Source organism: Oryx dammah, unplaced genomic scaffold (assembly GCF_014754425.2).
Source record: "Oryx dammah isolate SB20612 unplaced genomic scaffold, SCBI_Odam_1.1 HiC_scaffold_1, whole genome shotgun sequence".
NCBI classification, from domain to species: Eukaryota; Metazoa; Chordata; class Mammalia; order Artiodactyla; family Bovidae; genus Oryx; species Oryx dammah.
In genome coordinates, this window is record NW_024070185.1 from 95,591,798 (window position 1) to 95,614,834 (window position 23,037).

A 23,037-nucleotide genomic window follows, 5' to 3' on the forward strand; every position below is an offset into this window, starting at 1 on the left:
TATGGAGTCATTGTTATTTCCATTTTGTAGTTAAGGAAACCTAGACTTAGGGAGGGTAAAGCAATTGCCCAAAGTAGCATATTTAGGAAGTGGGGAAAATGACATTCAGACCCTGGGTCTCCTTATTCCTCACCAAGTTTTCTTTCTGTACATTGTGATCGACACTGGAAGGCTGGAGGTGGCTATGTATCCAGCAGAGCCTCCAGGAAGACTGCCTATTCCAGACACCTCATACAATTCCATTTTCTATTTCCCAGATCTAATATGAAAAGAAGGACTCTTGTTTGTTTGGAAAGGTGAAATGGAGTTCTTTTCAAGCTGTAAGTCAGGTGAGATTTTTGGTTTTCGATTTCATAAAAATGCCTTCTCCTGGAGCATGGGTACTTCTCATTTTTTACAAATAAATTTTATTTGGAAATATGGGCTTCCCTGGTAGCTCAGAGGTTAAAGCATCTGCCTCCATTGCGGGACACCCGGGTTCGATCCCTGGGTCGGGAAGATCCCCTGGAGAAGGAAATGGTAACCCACTCCAGTATTCTTGCCTGGAGAATCCCATGGACGGAGAAGGCTGGTAGGCTACAGTCCATGGGGTTGCAAAGAGTCGGACACGACTGAGCGACTTCACCCCACTCACCCCCCACAAACTTACAGAAGAGTGGCAAGTACTATGTGAAGAATTTTATCTCCTTCTGAATTATTTGAAGGGTTACCAATCTGATGCCCTATAACATTCAGATAGTGAAATGGGTATTTCCTTCAATCAAGGAGATTCTCCGATATAACTGCAGCTTTGTTGCTGTTGTTTCAGTCGCTCAGTCACGTCCAACTCTTTTGCGACCCTATGGACTGTAGCCAGCCAGGGTCCTCTGTCCATGGGATCTCCCAGACAAGAATACTGGAGTGGGTTGCCATTTCCTTCTCCAGGGGATCTTCCTGACCCAGATATTGAACCCACGTCTCCTGCTTGGCTGATGGATTCTTTACCACTGAGCCACCTGGGAAGCCATATAATCACAATGAATCATCAAATTCAAGAGATTAACATCTAGCCAATACTATTATCTAATCCTCTGACCCCATGCACATTTCACCCGCTAACAATTTCCTGTTAGATCTGCTGGAAGACTCAACTTGCAAATCATTGTCCTCAGTGGTTAATGCCCTTTTGTTTCCTTCAGCTTGGGACAGTTTCTCAGTCTTTCATTATTTTCATGACCTTAACACTTTTGAAGATTACAGGCCAGTTATTTCATAGAACATCAGTTCAATTGCATTTTTCTGATAATGTCTTTACAACATTATTTTGGATGTGCCGCTCCGGCAGGACAATTCCACAAGCGATGCTGTTCTTCTCACTGCATCCCGGCACGCTATGTGAAATTCTTGCTGTTACATGACACTCATTTTTTCCCTCTGCAATTTTATGGGCATGTACTTTGAAACTAAATATTTTTTTAATATCCTGTTTTTGGTCAGATGTTCACCTTCCAAAGTTGTTCATCAGTTGCTTCCTATTTCATTCAATGACTTGTCATCCTTTGCTGTTATTATTTATTTTGATGTTCAAAGGGTCCCAGATTTGGCCAGTGGGGGTCCTTTCATCTGGCTTCAGGTGATTTTGATTTTAGTTAAAAAATAAGACTGCTAGAAAAAAATGTTCATTTCTGAGAAAACTTTATCCAGGCTAGAAAAAGGTTTTTGCTTGTTTGTTTTTTAAAGAGCCCATACTTCATGTATTCAGCAGGCAATTATTAGAATTATTCTTGACTGTGCTGGGTATCTTTGATTAGAAGCAGGCAACTATTCCCTTCTGCTTCTTAGGGATCTTTCTTTATCACAGGGGGCTAGAAACTACATTTTCCTGACTCCCTTGCTGTGGGGGTTCTGGCAGCAAATTAGGTTCCACCAATGAGATGAAATTCCAGGAGACCTGGGAGTTTAAAGTGAGTTGGAAGCCCCAGCCTTGTTGTCATTGCCACTGGCCAGTGAGGTCATTGACTCACATGTGTGTCTGTGGACTGACTCAGGGTTAAGGCATGTAATGCAGTCATTGGCTTTCTGAGAATGAGAGGTGTTGGCAGTTGAAGTCAGAAGCAGCGGTAATAGCACTGACCTCTGAATATCAGCTTTGGAGCTGTGAACTTGAGCCACTTGCCTCAGAGTGGTTCCTTTAGCCCTCCAAGAGGTTCACAATGGAGGGGACATATGTATACCTATGGCTGATTCATGTTGATGCTCGGCAGAAACCAACACAATTCTGTAAAGCAATGATCCTTCAATTAAAAAATAAATTAAAAAATTATAGTAAATAATTACAGAAACACCTCATTCCTGTATTAAATGCCCTCTGTTTAAAATACCTGGAGAGACTTCTTTTCTCTGTATTAACTCCTAACTGACACGCTGGCCTTGTATATGAAGGAGGATTAGATAGTAGGCAATAGCTATTAACTTCTGGAAGGGTGTTATTGATTTTTATTTACTTTGAAACTTGTTTTGAACTTCTTAGGGGCAGTAAGTATGCTAAACTAGACTTGCAGATGTGAAGGCAACAAGCATGCAATCTTGGTCTCAAGGAGTTCCAGACTGGAAGAAGGAAGTACAGGGGAAAAACCCAAGTTCAAAATAAGACAGATGGAGATGAGTGTTATGGAAGAGAGGCAAGCACAGCATTCCTCAGGGGTCATGGGCCATGGCTTAAAGATCTCCCAGTCTGGCCCACCTTTCATTTGCTGCTACTGTCCAATGGGCTCCACCTGATCCTCAGCCATATCAAACTCATTGCCATACCTTAAATGTCACCTTCCCTTTCAGACCTGGAATGTTCCTGCTCTGCCTTTCCTGCTGAAAGAATCCATGCTCATTCTTCAGAACTAAACTTCGGTGTTGCTCACTTACTCTGCACAGGAATCATATTGAATTTGTCTCTCCCTCTTGACTATGCCAAAGCCTTTGACTGTGTGGATCACCATAAACTGTGGAAAATTCTGAAAGAGATGGGAATACCAGACCACCTGACCTGCCTCTTGAGAAACCTATATGCAGGTCAGGAAGCAACAGATAGAACTGGACATGGAACAACAGACGGGTTCCAGACAGGAAAAGGAGTACGTCAAGGCTATATTGTCACCCTGCTTATTTTACTTATATGCAGAGTACATCATGAGAAACGCTGGGCTGGAAGCACAAGCTGGAATCAAGATTGCCGGGAGAAATATCAATAACCTCAGATATGCAGATGACACCACCCTTATGGCAGAAAGTGAAGAGGAACTAAAAAGCCTCTTGATGAAAGTGAAAGAGGAGAGTGAAAAAGTTGGCTTAAAGCTCAACATTCAGAAAATAAAGATCATGGCATCTGGTCCCATCACTTCATGGGAAATAGATGGAGAAACAGTGGAAACAGTGTCAGACTTTATTTTGGGGGGCTCTAAAATCACTGCAGATGGTGATTGCAGCCATGAAATTAAAAGACGCTTACTCCTTGGAAGGAAAGTTATGACCAACCTAGATAGCATATTCAAAAGCAGAGACATTACTTTGCCAACTAAGTTCTTCTAGTCAAGGCTATGGTTTCTCCAATGGTCATGTATGGATGTGAAAGTTGGACTGTGAAGAAAGCTGAGCGCTGAAGAATTGATGCTTTTGAACTGTGGTGTTGGAGAAGACTCTTGAGAATCCCTTGGACTGCAAGGAGATCCAACCAGACCATTCTTAAGGATATCAGTCCTGGGTGTTCATTGGAAGGACTGATGCTAAAGCTGAAACTCCAATACTTTGGCCACCTGATGCGAAGAACTGACTCATTGGAAAAGACTCTGATGCTGGGAGGGATTGAGGGCAGGAGGAGAAGGGGATGACAGAGGATGAGATGGCTGGATGGCATCACCGACTCGATGGACATGAGTTTGCGTGAACTCCAGCAGTTGCAGAGGCCTGGCATGCTGCAATTTATGGGGTCGCAAATAGTCGGACACGACTGAGAGACTGAACTGAACTAAACTGAACTTGAACTTCTTTTTAAAATTTTTTTAAATTTATTTTCTTATTTTTGACTGCCCTGGGTCTCTGTTGTGGCTCCAGCCTTCTCTGGTTGCAGCAGATGGATTTCTCTGGTGGAGCAAAGGATCTAAGAGCGCACAGGCTCAGTAGCTGAGATGTATGGGTGGGGGAACCAGGGAAGCCCCTCCCTCTTGAACTTCTGATTGACTGGGAAAACCAAGTGCCCCTCCTTTCTTGAAAGTCTTTCTTGGATGGCCATTCTAGAGAATGTGGCCACTAAAAGGAGAAATTACATGATTAAAAGCCACTCCCTTTTTTCCCAAGGAAAAAAAATGCTTGAATGTTGCAGTGTACCTAAATACAACAAAATTTTCAGTGACTAATCCTTTAAAAGATTTTCTCTATATACATACTCTGCCAAATACACACATTTGCATATGTGCATTTCTAATTCCTGACAGACTCTGCCTACAGTTGGGGATTTTTCTTGGAACTCAGTGTCTCTAGGATCTGCCAGAACGGTTGTTAAGCTGATCTCTGGGCAAGCTTAGGAAAGATTGTGTAGTTTTTTTTTTTTTCTGTGAAGATGGATCCTTTGTTGACTTCTGAGTTAATTCATATGCTGCACTGTCCCATCACTTGTTTAGGATCTGGGGGGTGTTTAGCATTTCCAGTGTTATTACGGAGCATTCATGGAATGCTGCTAGTTTGGAAAATAGTTTGTTAACCAGCAAAAGCTAAGAACATTTCAGGAATGGTTGATTTGCTTTGTACAGCACTGGCAACAACATACAATATTTATAAGACGGGAAAATCTCATTAAATGAATGAACCTACATTGTCCTTACTTGAATTTGACTAACATTTATGGAGTATCAACTGAGTGCAAGGCACTGTGCTGGGATTCCACGGACTGAATGAACATTCATTAAGCAACTACTATGCCTGTCATTGGGCAAGTATTCCATTGAGTGAATAAGCATTTAGTAAATGCCTTTTGGACTTCTCCGGTGGCTCAGTGGTAAAGAATCTGCCTGCCAGTGCAGGAGACACAGGAGACGCGGGTTCAGTCTCAGTCGGGAAGATCCCTTGGAGGAGGAAATGGCAACCCACTTCAGTATTCTTGCCTGGAAAACCCATGGACAGAGGAGCCTGGCAGGTTAGGGTCCATGGCGTCACAAAGAGTCAGACATGTTTGAGCGATGGAGCACACACGCACCCAAAGGCCTTTTAGGGACTCTGGTCTAAATGTTAAGATTGAACTGGTTGAATAGCCTCAATTATGAGTATATAATGTGCCAGATACTTCATGTGCATTGCGTCGGATAGATAAATATTTGTTAAGCTTTTTCTATGTGCTAGGGGGCTTCCCAGCTGGCTCTAGTGGTGAAGAACCCCCTTATCAATGCACTAGACGTAAGAGATGCGGGTTCAGTCCCTGAGTTGGGAAGATTCCCTGAAGAAGGGCATGGCAACCCATTCCAGTATTCTTGCTTGGAGAATCCTACGGAGAGAGGAGCGCTCGGACTGTAATCTCATTGGATCACTAAAGTTGCACATGACGGAAGCGACTCAGAATGCAAAGCACACACATGTGCTAAGCACCGAAACAGACACTCTAACATACATGATCCCCACTTAGTCTTCACTATTACAGTGGAGAGAGGCAAGTATTATCTTCCCATTTTATAGATGAAGAAACAGAGAAAAGGAGGCTAAGACCCTTGTCTAGAGCTCATAAGGACCAAGATTTGAACCCATGTCTCCTAATGTTTAATCTGGTGCTCTTTCTGTTATACCACTGTGACACTATAGAATTCAACTTAGTTCTATGCCATTGAAACAAATGGGAACTGACAGTCCATTGAATATCAGTAAATTGACTTTTCTAATAGTCTCATTGCAAAAGAACTTGATCTTACTTGTTTAAGACCAGTCAGTAACATTAGACTGGAGCAGTTAAAACTGCCATGTTTTTGAATGCCAGCTTCTCTTGCTTAGAAGATTATCAACAAGTTAAATTAGTTCTTGGAGCTATGGTGACAATACCTCCTGGAGACGCTAGAACTCATTAAGACTGTTGATCCCAATAAGATGCAGTAAGAATGACCCTTCCTGAGGGAGACCAGAGCACTGTACCCCCGAGTTTTTAGACCACATCTCATCATTCCTTCAGTTGATCAGTCTGCACATGCTCAGCGAGCGCCTAGTGCAATGCCAGACATCGTCCAAGCGCAGGTCAGTTATTAGCAGGGTGCCACCAAGCAAGTTATCTCATATCTCTTAAGTCTCAGGTCCTTCATTGAGAAAGAGGATAAGTGTTTATGAGAATATCATTACTCTTCCTTTTCCTAAAATCTTAACACTCAATTTCTCAAGTTACAAAATACATTTCATATTATATGTTGCTACCTAGCCATCAATCTATCACTGATCTATCTAATCTATATCAACATTTTACAAATGCTTTTCCTGGCCCATTATTTCTCTAATCTCACAAGCTTACAAGGTAGACATTCTTAACCCCATTCTACAGATGAGGAAATCAAGGCCCTGGGAGATTAAGCCAACTGCTTAAGGTCACAGAGCTATCAATGGCAGAAGCAGGATTTCATCTCAGGTCTGTCTGACGTCAGAGCCTTGCTTTCTTCTTTATACTGCCTTGGGTCTGTGAAGACACTATCAATGAACACAAGAGGAAGGCGATTATTGCAATAATGTCGTACAGTGGGTCCAGGGCAGAACTGGCCTATCCAGTTAGTTTACTTTCAAATTGCTCTAGAAGTGGACTTTAGATGCTGATTTGAACTAGGAAAAAAAAGGAAAAAATCGACGTCCTCCAAGAAATGTCCCAAAGGAAAGTTGTGCAGTTGGCAACCTGGCTAACATCATGTTAATGTTCTTCCTGGCTCGAAGTGGAGGAGGGACACAGACCTCATGGAGCACGGGAGAAACAGGCTTGGCTTCTAGCAGGCACCAACTGCTTTTTCTGCCTCCATCCAGGTACCTTTTGGGACTTATTATTTCTATAAAGTAAGACAGAGGGTGATTTTTAAGTGATTGCCATGGAAGACAGGTGGAAATGTAGGCAAGTGCATTTGCTTGAGATCTGTTTTAGTTAAGTTTAATGAAACAGACTTTTATTGAACGAGTCTATGTATCAGGCAACCTCTGAGCCACGGGATTCAGTGACAAGTAATGTGCAACTTCAGGCTTCCCTGGTGGCTCCATGGTAAGGAATCCTCCTGCAAAGCAGGAGATGCTGGAGACACAGGTTCAATCCCTGGGTGGGAAGATCCCCTGGAGGAGGGCATGCAACCCACTCCAATATTCTTGCCTGGAGAATCCCATGGACAGAGGAGCCTGTGGGCTACAGTCCTTATGGTCACAAAGGGTTGGACACAACTGAAGCAACTGAGCACACAGTCCCAGTGAGCAACTTGTGCCATTTTGATGGTCCTTCTAAGAAATGAGTAACGGTATGTGTGATGATGGTCTGGAGAGAGTGCAGAGCAGAGAGTGACTGACTGTCTAAGGGCTGGCTGCAAAGCTATGGGGAGGCTTCCAAGGGCTGTATTGCGAGGGGAGGTAGGAGAGGGGGAAGGCGATTCTTCCACCCAGACAGGGAGGAGATGTTACTGCCTCACTCTAACTCTGATGCTACAGCTTTCAGAGACCCTTGCCTCTGACCTTGTTCTTGGCAGGAAGCGCTGCGGTAAGTGGTACTGTGGAAAATATCTCTGTGGCTGATGAATCATCTAATTAAAAAAAGTACTTAAAACAATGAGAAAACATTTAGCTGGCTTGTTCCCATCAAGAGTGGGTACGAAGATCACTTCGTCATAGCTTTCAACTCAGTGACCCAGGGCTTCCCCTCGTGACTGGAATCACGGACTTTGTATTTCTCAAGATGCTTCTGGGCCTTGGTGGTCCTTCCAGATGTGCTATTTGCATAGTACTTGGACCACGTGTAGATCTTCCCATGGCCACATACCAGTTCTCCAGGGGATGAGTGCCATGGTAGACACTTGTTAGAATTTTAGGGCCATCTCATGCTAGCTGTGGGGTTTGGGGTGTACTTTTTTACTAACACATGTGCTAAGTCGCTTCAGTCGTGTCTGACTCTGTGTGACCCCATAGACGGCAGCCCACCAGACTTCTCCGTCCTTGGGATTCTCCAGGCAAGAACACTGGAGTGGGTTGCCATTTCCTTTTCCAACACATGTAGACATATACAAATATAGGAATATATGGAGTCTCAGTTTTCCCATCTGTAAAAATGTACCTACCTTGGTTCCATGAGTTCTGTGAGGAATCAATGAGATAATATGCGGATGTTTGACACAGAGTAGACTCTAAGGAGGGCTTCCCTGGTAGCTCAGCTAGTAAAGAATCTGCCTGCAGTGCAGGAGATCCCAGTTCGATTCCTGGGTTGGGCAGGTCCCCTGGAGAAGGGATAGGCTACCCACTCCAGTACTCTTGGGCTTCCCGGGTCGCTCAGACAGTAAAGAATGCTCGTGCAATGCGGGAGACCTAGGTTTGATCCCTTGGTTGGGGAAATCCCCTGGAGGAGGGCATGGCAACCCACTCCAGAATTCTTGCCTGGAGAATCCCTATGGACAGAGGAGCCTGATGGGCTACAGTCCAGGGGGTTGCAAAGGGTCAGATATGACTGAGTGACTACGCACAGCACAGCACAGACTCTAAGGAAGTGTTACTTTCCTCCTTCTACACGCGGGGTGGACATACTATGTTTTGCAGGATAAACCTGACCCAGCATCAGTTTTTGTAAATAAAGTTTTATTGAAACACAGCCATACTCATTCATTTCTGTATTGTCTATGGATGCTTTTTGCGTCCAATGGCAGAGTGTAGCTGTGATGGAAATCAGACATGCCACAGGTCTGCAAAGCAGAAAATATTTACTATGTGGCCCATTACAGAAAATGTTTGCTGATTCCAGTGATATATAACAGCCTTTGAGAAAATTGATCTTCTCTCTCTGTCCTTTTCCTTCCCAAAGTGCTTTTTATCAGACCAAATGCGGTTGGTGGTTTGAACCACTATTTCTATGGTCTAGAGTTTGGTTCCTTTGGCTCTCCTCCGAGTGCAATCCTGTTCGTTACAAGCCCTTTGACTATGACTCCTAGTACAGCATACATCCCTTTTCCCCCTATCTCTGGGTTTGGGATATCCAGCTTTGCAAAGAGGAAGAGGCTTGGCCCCCTTATTCTGGACAACAGCTTTCAGTCTAGGGTAGCACAGGCTATATCAGTGAAAGGCATCCCCAGGTCTTTAGCACCACACGTTCTGCTCATAAGCTCTTCATCTTCATCCTTTGCACCTGCACTTAGACTTGTAAATTTCAAGGTCTGACTTTTCATCCATCTTTATTAAATTCCTTCCTGAGAAATTCTGTTCCTTTTTAAATTTCTGGTTCCCTAGCATTGTTTGAGATTTGAACTCTGCTATCCAGAGCATTTACAAGCCTTGGGGTTTCATGTCTTTTGAGAATTGGCTCAGCTGGTTTTCTAGGTTCTCATCCAAGTCTCTGCAAAAAAACCATTGGGTCAGCCAGGGCTTAGGGCTGAGTCTTGCTGGATGCTGTTGGAACACACTCTCCAGCTTGGCTTTGACCATTTGAAGACTGGCTGAACTCTCTAGGAGGTCAACCTAAACCAGTTGCTTTATTGTCCAGATTATATCTCTTTATCTCAGTGAAAAGGTATCATGAGGGTTTGGGTCAAGGGCTTTTCAGGCATAATATGGTCATACACAGAGCCTTCCTAACCTATTCGTCTCTTGGTTCTATTGCAAAAATCAAATAGGATTATTTGCTATAACTTATTCTTGGAAATCTCAATGACTCCTAGAGCTCATTTGTCCCTCTCTAAGGCTCTGTGTGTGTGTGTTCAGTTGCTCAGTTGTGTATGACTCTTTGTGATCCCATAGACTGTAGCCCACCAGGCTCATCTGTCCATGGAATTCCCCAGGGAGGAATACTCGAGTGGATTGCCATTTCCTCCTCTAGGGGATCTTCCTGACCCAGGGATTGAACCTGTGTCTCTTGCCTCTCTTGCATCAGCAGGCAGGCTCTTTACCACTGTACCACTTGGAAAGCCCCTCTAAGGGTCTACATACTGCCTAGTTGGGAATGATTATAGTTTTGAATCAGTTCGAATGTGCCACACAGTTTGTCAAGTATTATCAGAGTTTACTGAAGGGCTTCCTAATCTAGGGTTTGTGAACTTGCATGGGAACAAATTACATCCTTGTTTTTACTAATCTCCAACGAAATTTAACATGTTTTCCAATCGCAACATAAGCAACAAAGTACAGTAATATTAGCATGACCTTGACTTTGTCACTGATACAAACCATGGATTTTTCACATCAAGCTGGAGTCATTGTAGACATCTCAACATATCTTTCAAATTCAAAGTGAAAGTGAAAGTGAAAGTGAAGTTGCTCAGTCGTGTCCGACTCTTTGCCACCCCGTGGACTGTAGCCCGCCAGGCTCCTCCGTCCGTGGGATTCTTCAGGCAAGAATACTGGTGTGGGTTGCCATTTCCTTCTCTAGGGGATCTTCCCTGACCCAAGGATCGAACCCAGGTCTCCTGCATTGCAGGCAAATGCTTTAACCTCTGAGCCACCAGGGAACTTCAAAATTATGGTACTTCTAAGACCTTGTTATTTAATGCATTACTAAAAAGTCAGGTTTTAAACACATTTTAATAGCTTTGTTTAAATATAATTGGCTTTCCTTGCGATTTGACATATTTCATTCAATGTATTTAAAAACACTGCTCTAAGACATGGTCTGTAGGTGCCACCAGTTTGCCAGAAAGGCTCCTGTACAAAAATCCATGGTTTACAAAAATCCATGGTTGTCATGATGGTAGCGGCTCCTCCTCAGAAACCTCTGGGGCCAGATCTCTGCCTGGAACTTTCCTTTGCCCAGACAAATCTCGTGAGGGATAAAAGGACCCTTACCTCAACTTTGAGTTCTTGTCATATCTTTACTCAGACTAAGCCAACACTAGCAAAACTTTCCTTTCTACTGACAATTTGAGTAGCAAATGCTGTCTCATCATTTTTTTTTTCTCCCTAATCAAGCAGACCTGGGTTTGAATGACAGCTCCCCCATCTACTTCTCTTGACTCTCAGCCTCTTAATTTGTAAAACAGGGATATTGCCACCTACTTTGCGAGCTGGTATCCATGTTAAACAAGGTACCAGGTTTTTCAATCGAGTTTTCTGGGAAGCAGCCCATGAGGTGGAATTAGAAGTAAAGTAGTTTATTAGTTCGAGGTGAGGCTTGTTGCTTGTGACAGATAAGAGAGGGAAGAAGCAGAATTGGGCAGAAAAAGTCTTCAAGACCATGATGCAAAGCTGACATGAATGAAAAGAAAAATAGAGCAGTGAGATAAGGAGCACCTCGGACTATAATTCAGATCGCATGACATTTCTGCCAACTCAATTGGTTGCTCTGGAGCAAAGATTACCTGTCGAAGGAATCCTAGGTTAGGTAGAAATGGTCCATCACATGGGACCATTGGCCAGAGGGTTCCCAGGAAGACCATGGCCTTGGCTTGAAAGCCAAGGTACAACCTGTAATGTTATGGCTGAAAGCTACCATCTACCTTCTTTCCTTGCAGCTGACTGGTGAGTTCTTTCTTGAAGGGAGATCTGAGCAGCAGGCCTCCACGTTTGTTCAGTTTGAGAAGGCTGAACACGGTCTTGGTGTAACATGTGTCATATATAGCAAGAAATAGGCATGGCTACTGCCAATGTCTCTAAAGAATTGCTTACCTCGTCTTACGCACCCTGAGCAACAGAATACTGATTTGAATAGTCAGGTCGAATCTTTCTAAGCTGGAAACCTTTTCATACTGATACGTAGGATAATTTTTACATCCTTTTTTTGGGACACGCTGTGTGGCATACAGGGTCTTCTTTCCCCAGTCAGGGATCAAACCCCCTGTAGTGGGAACACTGAGTCTTTAACCATGGGACAGCCAGGGATGTCCCTAGGGTAGTTTTTATTTTTATTTATTTATTAAATTAATTTTGATTGGCGTGTAGTTGCTTTACAATATTGTGCTAGTTTCTACTGTACAGCAAAGTGAATGAGCTACATGTTTACAAATATCCTCCTTTATTTTGGATTTCCTTCCCATTTAGGTCACCACCGAGTACTGAGTTGAATTCCCTGTGCTATACAATAAGTTCTCATTAGTTATCCATTTTATACATAGTATCAATAGTGGATATGTGTCAATCCCAATCTCCCAATTTATCCCCCCCTCACCCTGGACCCCAGGGCTTCTCAGGTGGTGTTAGTGGTAAAGATTACCCGCCTGACAATCCAGGAGATTTAAGAGACATGAGTTCGACCCCTGGGTCAGACGATCCTCTGGAGGAGGGCATGGCGACCCCCTCCAATATTTTTGCCTGGAGAAACCCATGGACTGAGGAGCCTGGCGGGTTACAGCCTATAGGGTCACAAAGAGTTGGACATGACTGAAGCGACTTGGCACACACACAGGCACCCCACATGCAGGCACCCCACCTCCAGGGTAGTTTTTAGACTTAGGACTTTATGAAGATGACAGAGAATTTGTTAAGGATACCTTGGTGATTGAACTCATACTCTGTAATGATCATGAGAACAACAATAATGATAATTATGAAGGTAATGTAGAGTCTCTCTATAGAGAGTCTACTAACGATACAGGGCCTGCATTCGGCACTGATATTAGGTTCCCTCTTGGTACTCCAGGAAATGGAGTTTAGCAAGGGTAGGTGAGGACTCAGCTCTCATCCCACGTTGACTCTTTTTCTCCCAGAGAACACTTGGGGTGTTCTATGCCATCTTATCTCAGCAAAGTGAGTACTGAGAACCAGCTGCTCCGTTCAGACGTCCTTAGTCTCCACCTGAGTTCAGTTCAGTTCAGTTCAGTCACTCAGTGGTGTCCAACTCTGCAACCCCATAGACTGCAGCACACCAGGCCTCCCTGTCCATCACCAGCTCCCGGAGCTTGCTCAGATCAAGTCCATCAGAACAAGACCCAGTTTCCCCTCAGTCAGTCTCTCCCTTCACGAAGCTTCCATAAGCCTCTTTCATCCTTACCCATCAGAGGGCAGACAGAATGAAACCATAGTCACAGAAAACTGACCAAACTCCACCTGAGGACTTACTCAAAAGAGACTTTGAAAGCACTTCCCCTTTATTGCTGGGTTTATTTTCAGAAAAAGATCAGTTCAGTTCAGCTCAGTTACTCAGCCATGTCCGACTCTGCAGCTCCATGGGCTGCAGCACACCACGTCTCCCTGTTCATCACCAACTCCCGGAGCTTGCTCAAACTCAAGTCCATCAAGTCAGTGATGCCATCTAACCATCTCATCCTCTGTCGTCCCCTTCTCCTCTGTCCTTCAATCTTTCCCAGCATCAGGGTCTTTTCAAATGACTCAGTTCTTCGCATCAAGTGGCCAAAGTATTGGAATCTCAGCTTCAGCATCAGTCCTTCCAATAACACCACAGTTCAAAAGCATCAATTCTTTGGCGCTCAGCTTTCTTTATAGTCCAGCTCTCACATCCATACACGACTCCTGGAAAAACCATAACTTTGACTAGATGGACTTTTGTTGGCAAAGTAATGTCTATGCTTTTTAATATGCTGTCTAGGTTGGTCACAGCTTTCCTTCCAAGGAGCAAGAGTCTCTTAATTTCATGGCTGCAGTCCCCATCTGCAGTGATTTTGGAGCCCAAGAAAATAAAGCCTGTCACTTTTTCACCCATCTATTTGCCATGAAGTTATGGGACTGGATGTCATGATCTTCATTTTATGAATGTTGACTTTTAAGCCAACTTGTCACTCTCCTCTTTCACTTGCATCAAGAGGCTCTTTAGTTCTTTGCTTTCTGTCATAAGGGTGGTATCATCTGCATATCTGAGGTTATTGATATTTCTCCCGGCAATCTTGATTCCAGCTTGTGCTTCATCCAGCCTGGCATTTCACATGATGTACTCTGCATACAAGTTAAATAAACAGGGTGACAATATACAGCCTTGACGTACTCCTTTCCCAATTTGGAACCAGTCTGTCGTTCCATGTCCGGTTCTAACTGTTGCTTCATGACCTGCATACAGATTTCTCAGCAGACAGGTCAGGTGGCCTGGTGTTCCCATCTCTTGAAGAATTTTCCACAGTTTATTGTGATCCACGCAGTCAAAGGCTTTGGCATAGTCAATAAAACAGAAGTAGATATTTTTCTGGAACTCTCTTGCTTTTTCTATGATCCAACAGATGTTGGCAATTTGATCTCTGGTTCCTCTGCCTTTTCTAAATCCAGCTTGGACATCTGGAAGTTCACAGTTCACATACTCTTGGAGCCTGACTTGGAGAATTTTGAGCATTACTTTGCTAACATGTGAGATGAGTGCAATTGTGCGGTAGTTTGAGCATTCTTTGATGTTGCCCTTCTTTGGGTTTGAAATGAAAACTGACCTTTTCCAGTCCTGTGGCCACTGGTGCGTTTTCCAAATTTGCTGACATATTGAGTGCAGCACTTTCACAGCATTATCTTTTAGGATTTGAAACAGCTCAACTGGAATTCCATCATCTCCACTAGCTTTGTTCATAGTGATGCTTCCTAAGGCCCACTTGACTTCACATTCCAGGATGTCTGGCTCTAGGTGAGTGATCACACCATCGTGATTATCTGGGTTGTGAAGATCTTTTTTGTAGAGTTCTCCTGTGTATTCTTGCCACTTCTTCTTAATATCTTCTGCTTCTGTTAGGTCCATATCATTTCTGTCCGTTATTGAGCCCATCTTTGCATGAAATCTTCCTTTGGTATCTCTAATTTTCTTGAAGCGATCTCTAGTCTTTCCCATTCTATTATTTTCCTCTATTTCTTTGCACTGATCACTGAGGAAGGCTTTCTTATCTCTCCTTGCTATTCTTTGGAACTCTGCATTCAAATTGGTGTATCTTTCCTTTTGTCCTTTGCCTTTAGCTTCTCTTCTTTTCTCAGCTATTTGTAAGGCCTCCTCAGACAATCATTTTACCTTTTTGCATTTCTTTTTTCTTTTGTTTATAAACAATAGTTTTATTTATTTATTTTTGGCTGTGCTGGGTCTTCGTTGCTCCGCGGGCTTTTGTCTAGTTGCCACAAGCAGAGGCTACTCTGTAGTTGCAGAGCTCGGGCTTCTCACTGTGCTGGCATCTCTTGTTGAGGAGCATGGGCTTTAGAGCACTCCAGCTTTAGCAGCTGAGGCACATGGGCTCAATCGTTGCAGCTCCTCGGCTCTAGAACATAGGCTCATTAGTTGTGGTGCATACCTTAGCTGTTCTGCGGCATGTGGGGTCTTCCTAGATCAGGGACTGAACCTGTGTCTCCTTCATCGGCAGGATTCTTTACCACTGAGCCACCAGCAACGCCCTATGGCAGCTGAATTTCCCCTCTAATGTCTTCTCTACAATGCTGCCTGTGTCCTCTGCTTGCTGACAAGGAATGTGAAGGAGGAGCTGCCTTTTTTGAATTTGAACACAGTGGTCTACACTATTTCTGGAAGAATACGTCCTGCTTCAGGGTGACTGTTCTCTGCTGTGACCCTAGGAAGAGCATTTGAGTCCCAGTTGGCAGGAAGACTCACTCTCCACTTAAGTGTGAGCAGAACACCATTGCAGTCCTACTATTTTTCCTGTGTAATGCGCTTGACATTCCCTGACACCAGGGTCTGAAATTAATTTAGGGCTAATTCTGTTTAGTCAACCCTGGCCCAAGGTTACACGGGCAATACCACCATGTAGTAGTCACTTCATTCCCAGCTTTTTCCTGCTGGGTTGAGCGCATTGACCATGGACTTGGGAGATATTTGCTTCTGTCTCTCATTGAAGTGTCAGGGTTGGAACTTCAGAATTCTAAAGGGATTTGGGCAAATATTTTCTTCCCAGAATTGCCCTTCCATCCTCAAACCTCGGGTCCCTTGGCAGGCTCCTTGGCAGTGATAGAAGCATCATCCAGGGGATGGGCAGTCATCCCCACTGCCGAATGGGGAGGCAAACAGCCAGAGGAAGACAGAGGCTCATGCCAGGAGGACCGGTCACTTGCCAGCTCCTCCTTGGCTGAGTCTCTGTGTGCCCTGGAATGAGGTATAGCCACGTGGCTGGGAGAAGACTTGGCTCTCTGAGGTCCTCAGTGCCTCGCTTTCCAGATCTAGGCTAAAAACAGGACTTGACTACCAGTGATAATAATACCTATCTCTGTCTTTGAGAATCTCTTCTTTTTTAAGTGCTTTCCTGGTTTTCTATTATTTAGTAGTACTCTGAAGCAGGGATGGCCATTTTTGTGTTACAGATGGGGAGATTGAGCCTCGGAGTCCCTTGCCCCTGATGGAAGAGTTGGCCCATGGTAGATGTGGGGTGTGAACACAGGCATGCCCGACCCTGATGCCTGCACTGCATCCTCTCTCTGCACACAGTGAACTGGGAAGCCACTTGTATCCAGTCTGAGGGAAGAGCATCTGCTAAGCAGATGCCTGGGTCTGCTGGCCACGAGAACATGGCTTTTTCTTGGTGATGATGGCGATCTGGAGAAAGAGCTCCATGGCCAAAGTGCTTTCACCATGAGTCACTTTGTTGTTCTCTTTGTGAGAGTTCAGCTAAGGAGCCATAGAGAGTCACCTGTGGTTCCTACTTTTTATGCCCCAGCAATCCAGGATAGCAATTCTGTTAACCAGATTCCTCCCAAGGACATATGGAACCTGTGGGAAGTCACATGGCCAGAGTTAATCAGTACCCAGGTAAAATTCAACTGTTTATGGGGTCATGTGGATTGACTTATGATCATCTCCAGATAACTTGTGTCCAAGTTTTGTTTTTTTTTTCCGATTGAAGAGTTATACGACTCATTCTTCTTCCTCACTGGTTTGCACGTTAGAAACCTAGGCTCCTGATAAAGGCACCCCCAGGCTGTCCATGATTTGACCTGTCTTTCGCTCAAGCTCATCTCCAGACACGTAGCCTTTGCAGTTCATGCTCCGGGTGTACCAACATCCTGGTGTTTCCAGAAGCAGCTGTGCCAACCCAGGCTTTTGCTTTTGTCAATATCTTTCCCTAAAAAGCACTTCACTGCGTCTCCTTACCTAGTCCTTAGACATATTGCAGGTCTCAGCTCAAAGATTTCCTTCACTAATGTCTGTTTTTTTTTTTTCAATTAAAAAAACAAAAAACAAAAAACCTTTTTTTTTGACAGTGCCATGTAGCATGTGGGATATGGGATCTTAGCTCCTTGATCAGGGATCGAACCCTTACCTCCTGCACTGAAAATGTGGAGTCTTAGCCACTGGACCACCAAGGAAGTCCTTCCCTGACATCTTTCAGATTTTGGTGGCTCAGAGATTAAAGCGTCTGCCTGCAAGGCGGGAGACCCAGCTTCAGTCCCTGGGTTGGAAAGATCCCCTGGAGAAGGAAATGGCAACCCACTCCAGTATTCTTGCCTGGAGAATCTCATGGACGGAGGAGCCTGGTAGATTACAGTCCACAGGGTCGCAAAGAGTTGGACATGACTGAGCGACTTCACTTTCACTTTCCTTTTTTAGCCTTCCACGGCATCTTAGAACACCTCCATATCCAGAGTTTGGAATCACCTATCTCTCCTCCCACTTCTGCCTGAGCCCATAGAAGCCTCAAGGGAGTGTGTTTTATTGTTCTCTGAACACCCAGCACTTATCAGATAGCCTGACACAGGATTTGGGAAAGGGCTTCCCTTGTGGCTCAGATGGTAAAGAATCTGCTTGCAATGTAGGAGACCTGGGTTCACTCCCTGGGTTAGGAAGATCCCCTGGAGAAGGGAAAGGCTACCCACTCCAGTATTCTGACTTGGAGAATGCCAAGGATTGTGCAGTCCATGGAGTCACAAAGAGTTCGATATGACTGAGCGACTTTCATTTTCACTTTGGGAATTTAACTTCAGGGCAGGTTGGACTCAAAGTAAACCTCCTGCTGGCAGGTTGGCAGCAAAGTAACGCTCAAAATTCTCCAAGTGAGGCTTCAACAGTATGTGAACTGTGAACTTCCAGATGTTCAAGCTGGATTTAGAAAAGGCAGAGGAATCAGAGATCAAATTGCCAACATCTATTGGATCATTAAAAAACAAGAGAATTCCAGAAAAACAGCTACTTCTGCTTTATTGATTATGCCAAAACCTTTGACTGTGTAGATCACAACTGCGGAAAATTCTTCAAGAGATGGGAATACCAGACCACCTGACCTGCCTGCTGAGAAAAATGTATGCAGATCACGAAGCAACAGCTAGAAATGGACATGGAACAACAGACTGGTTCCAAATCGGGAAAGGAGTACGTCAAGGCTGTATATTGTCACCCTGCTTATTTAACTTATATGCAGAGTACATCATGTGAAATGCCAGGCTGGATGAAGCACAAGCTGGAATCAAGATTGCAGGGAGAAATATCAATAACTAGAGAAGGCAATGGCAACCCACTCTGGTACTCTTGCCTGGAAAATCCCATGGACAGAGGAGCCTGGTGGGCTGCAGTCCATGGGGTCGCTAAGAGTCGGACATGACTGAGTGACTTCACTTTCACTTTTCACTTTCGTGCATTGGAGAAGGAAATCGCATTCCACTCCAGTGTTCTTGCCTGGAGAATCCCAGGGACGGGGGAGCCTGGTGGGCTGCCGTCTATGGGGTCACACAGAGTCAGACACGACTGAAGGGACTTCGCAGCAGCAGCAGCATGCAGATGACACCACCCTTATGGCAGAAAGTGAAGAACTAAAGAGCCTCTTGATGCAAGTGAAAGAGGAGAGTGAAAAAGTTGGCTTAAAAGTCAATATTCAGAAAGCTAGGATCATGGCATCTGGTCCCATTACTTCATGGCAAATAAATGGGGAAACAATGGAAACAGTGACAGACTTTATTTTCTTGGGCTCCAAAATCACTGCAGATGGGGACTGCAGTCATGAAGTTAAAAGACTCCTGCTCCTTGGAAGAAAAGCTATGACCAACCTAGACAGCATGTTAAAAAGCAGAGACATTACTGTGGGGACAAAGATCTGTCTAGTCAAACCTATGATTTTTCCAGGAGTCATGTATGAATGTGAGAGTTGGACTATAAAGAAAGCTGAGTGCCAAAGAATTGATGCTTTTGAACTGTGGTATTGGAGAAGACTATTGAGAGTCCCTTAAACTGCAAGGAGATCCAACCAGTCCATTCTAAAGGAAATCAGTCCTGAATATTCATTGGAAGGACTGATGCTGAAGCTGAAACTCCAATGCTTTGGCCACCTGATGCAAAGAACTGACTCACTGGAAAAGACCCGGCTATTGGGAAAGATTGAAGGCAGGAGGAGAAGGGGATGACTGAGGATGAGATGATTGGATGGCATCACTGACTCAATGGACATGAGTTTGAACAGGCTTCAGGAGCTGGTGATGGACAGGGAGGCCTGGGGTGCTGCAATCTATGGGGTTAGAAGGAGTCAGACACAACTGAGCGACTGAGCAACTTAACTGTAGGTTGGACTCAGGCAAGGCAGTAGGGAAGGAAAAGGGAAGGAAACAGGTAGAACTGACTCATCAGCCTTTTAGATGGGCCCTTGCTGAGGGATATAGAGCTCCCCAGACTCAGCATCGAACTGAGTAAACAGCAATTGAGATGGACACTGGTAAACAAATTGGATACAAGCTTCCCAAGAGGATGCGCTGCCCAGATTCAAGGGTCTCAGGTTTGGATGGAGAGGGGAGGATTCAGGTCAAAACTCTGGGTGGGGGACTTCCCTGGTGGTCTAGTGGTTAAGACTTCACCTTCCAACACAGGGGGTACAAATTCAATCCCTGGTCAGACAGCCAAGATCCCACATGTCTCCTGGCCAAAAAACCAAAACAAAAAACAGAAGCAATATTGTTACAAATTCAATGAAGCCTTTAAAAAAGAAAGAAAGTGAAGTCGCTCAATCGTGTCCGAGTCTTTGTGACCCCATGGACTATAGCCTGCCAGGCTCCTCCATCCATAGCATTTTCCAGGCAAGAATACTGGAGTGGGTTGTAATATCCTTCTCCAGGGAAAGACTTTAAAAAAGGTTTACATTAAAAAACAGCAACAACAACAAAAAGACTGTACTGTGGGGAAGGAGACTTTTGTTCCTGGAGAAGGAATATGTTGAGGCTTTGCAGGACAGCAGGGATGGGCTAACCACGATGGATTCTGTACCAAGATTCCCACTGCATAGCAGAAAATCTGGGATAGAAGTCTCTTGAAATGGCAGTGGTTAAGAAAAAGCACAGGGGCAACTGGGGGTCACTAATTGTTCAGCTGTTACTAATTCCTTCTTCTCCAACTAGCTTAAAATACCCCTCAAACCTTCTCTCTCGTACAGACACACACACACACCCAATACCAGTCTTACTATTGAAAAGCACATCTTTGTAAGAAATGTTTCACCAGGGCAAGGTGGAATTCAAAGTTTTCATTCCTTCAATCAGGGCTATGAATTGGGCCAGCTGGCTCAAACAGTTAGACATAAATCACTTAGTGATAGAACATGGGAAAAGCTGATAAGAGGTAAAATAAGTATTTAGGAGCAGGGACTCACCTTTAGTGAATTTAAATTCTCCAAGTCAGGGTTCAACAGTACGTGAACCATGAAATTCCAGATGTTCAAGATGGATTTAAAAAAGGCAGAAGAACCAGAGATCAAACTGCCAACATCCATTGGATCATAGAAAAATAAGAGAATTCCAAAAATAAGAGAATTCCAAAAATAAAGCTACTTCTGCTTTACTGATTATGCCAAAGTCTTTGACTGTGTAGATCACAACAAACTGTGGAAAATTCTTCAGGAGATGGGAATACCAGACTACCTGACCTGCCTGCTGAGAAATCTGTATGCAGGTCAAGAAGCAACAGTTAAAACTGGACATGGAACAACAGACTGGTTCCAAATCAGGAAAGGAGTACGTCAAGGCTGTATATTGTCACCCCTCTTATTTAACTTGTATGCAGAGTACATCATGTGAAATGCTAGGCTGGATGAAGCACAAGCTGGAATCAACCTCAGATATGCAGATGGAACCACCCTTATGCCAGAAAGCGAAGAACTAAAGAGCCTCTTGATGCAAGTGAAAGAGGAGAGTGAAAAAGTTGGCTTAAAAGTCAATATTCAGAAAACTAAGATCATGGCATCCAGTCCCATCACTTCATGGCAAATAGATGGGGAAACAGTGGAAACAGTGACAGACTTTATTTTCTTGGGCTCCAAAATCACTGCACATGGTGATTGCAGCCATGAAATTAAAAGATGCTTATTCCTTGGAAGAAAAGCTATGACCAACCTAGACAGCATATTAAAAAGCAGAGACATTACTGTGCAGACAAAGGTCTGTCTAGTCAAAGTTATGGTTTTTCCAGGGGTCATGTATGGATGTGAGAGTTGGACTATAAAGAAAGCTGAGCACTGAAGAATTGATGCTTTTGAACTGTGATGTTGGAGAAGACTCTTGAGAGTCCTTTGAACTGCAAGGAGATCCAACCAGTCCATCCTAAAGGAAATCAGTCCTGGATATTCATTGAAAGGACTGATGCTGAAGCTGAAACTCCAGTACTTTGGCCACCTCATGCGAAGAAATGACTCATTGGAGAGGACCCTGATGCTGGGAAAGACTGAGGGCAGGAGGAGAAGGGGACGACAGAGGATGGGGTATTTGGATGGCATCACCGACTCGATGGACTTGAGTTTGAGCAAGCTCTGGGAGTTGGTGGTGGACAGGGAGGCCTGGTGTGCTGCAGTTCATGGGGTCAGAAAGAGTTGGACATGATTGAGCTACTGAACTGATGCACCAGGTAGTGAAATGAATGTTCAGTGTGCAGAATGCTCCCCACCCCCATTTAATTAATTTAATATTTAATTGAAATTTTTGAGATAACTTGGGGTTTACATGTAGTTGTCAAAAAATAAAATACAGAAAGATCCCATAAACCCAGTTTCTCCCAATGGCATTGTCTTACAAATCTGTAGTGTGATGTCACAACTAGGATATTGTCTTAAAAAAAAATTATTGAAGTAAGTTGATTTACAATGTTGTGTTAGTTTCAGATGCAGAGCAAAAGTGACTCAGTTATACATAAACATATACAGGAGAACATTGTCGTTGATACCATCTATGATTGTATTCATTCTCCAGTTTTCCCTGGACTCATTTGTGTGTATGTGTGTGTATATGGTTCTGTGCAATTTTATCACAAGCATAGTTTGCTGTCATTTTCATAATACATGACAGAGTCAGCACTGTAAGCATCACTCTCGTTGACCCTTTATAACCACACCCTCCCCTTCCTAATACCCTTTCTCAGTCCTCAAAATATCCACTCCAGGCAACCAAGTCTCAGGGAGGTATGTCATCTGTGACGTGTCAGCAATCAGTAAGGATTGACGTGTCGATTCAGAAGTTTGTCTGAAAACATTCACCACATTTATTTTCTAAATTTCTCAATTGTTCATTCATTCAGCAAATATTTATTGTCTACTAGGTTCTAAGCACTGGCATTTCAGCTATAAAAACATGACCGAGTCCTCGCTTCTCATGAAGTTTTCATTCAAGTGTGAGTAGACCATGGATGCGAAAATGTGACGTGTAATATACCTTCAGCTGAGGACAACTGCTGTGAAGAACAATCGAGGAAGGGGCAAGGGGCGAGAAGTGGGGTCTACTGTTTGGGACTGGGTGACCAAGGAAGCCACTTTAAGGAAGGAAAATTCAAGAGTAGTCCTGACCGAAGAGGAGTAGGGGGCACTGGATTTTTAGGCGAAGAGAGGAGGAAGATCACAGATTACCTCATCATGAATGAGTGAGGCATGTTTTGGATGTCAAGACACCCAGTGTGTCTGGGGCAGAGCAGGGCAGAGAGAGGAGGGGGCTATGAGGTCAGAGATGGGGTTGGAGCTGGATTACCAGGGCCTTCCTTGCAGGCCGTGGGAAAGACTTTGGATCTTATTCTAAGTGGGA